The sequence below is a fragment of the Aplysia californica genome, unplaced genomic scaffold (assembly GCF_000002075.1).
Source record: "Aplysia californica isolate F4 #8 unplaced genomic scaffold, AplCal3.0 scaffold00105, whole genome shotgun sequence".
NCBI classification, from domain to species: domain Eukaryota; kingdom Metazoa; phylum Mollusca; class Gastropoda; order Aplysiida; family Aplysiidae; genus Aplysia; species Aplysia californica.
The window spans coordinates 434,921-435,780 of NW_004797375.1; positions in this window are offsets into that span (position 1 = coordinate 434,921).

An 860-nucleotide genomic window follows, 5' to 3' on the forward strand; every position below is an offset into this window, starting at 1 on the left:
ATGAAATACTGCCTAGAAGTGCCTACTCGCGTATATGTATGCGTACGTCAGCATGCGCGCGCGAGCGCGTGTGTGTGTTTGTGTTGTTTGTGTGTGTGTGTGTGTGTGTGTGTGCGCGCGTGCGTGTGTGTGTGTGTGTGTGTGTGTGTGTGTGTGTGTGTGTGTGTGTGTGTTTGGGGGAGGGATATTTTATTGTTTGGTAGATTGTTTGAGTGATCGATATTGGCAGTGTGCTCGTCGAGTTGGGAACTCAGATTGATTGATAGATTTCATTGGTAAGTGATTGACTGTCGACCTATCTGGTATCTATCTAAATAAAACGAACCGCATCAGAGTCATTCTGTTTACGAGAATATCAATAACTGCAAAAGCAACTTAAAAAATAGAGTGGCACAGGTTTGAGGGAAGAGTAAAGTAGGAAACTCATAAAACTATCGAGTTATTGAAAACATGTTCCATCCGTTGTCACAGCCCTGCAAGACTTAATTAATTCATACCGCACACTATCTGTTCACTAGTCTCTATTCAAGAACTGCATTGCCATGATATAGGCGGTTCATAGAAAATCGTTCATTCATAGGCCCTAACCTAAACTGTGACCTTCTTTTTGTGTCACTACAGTCTCAGAACAAAGGATTCTCATTGGTAAATCGCTGTCAGTCCAAGGCGTCTTTTTGATGAAGTTCGCCGCTCGGCGTGAATGCCTACGGTAGAGATCTCTGTACTGTCAATGTTACTGTCCGGGGTGTAAGATTTAGGGAAGAAATATACATGTAATATTATTTTAGCTCAAAATATATAAATATTGTTCAAATGATTGCTCTCTCTCCCTCCCTTTTCTCTCTCTCTCTCTCTCTCTC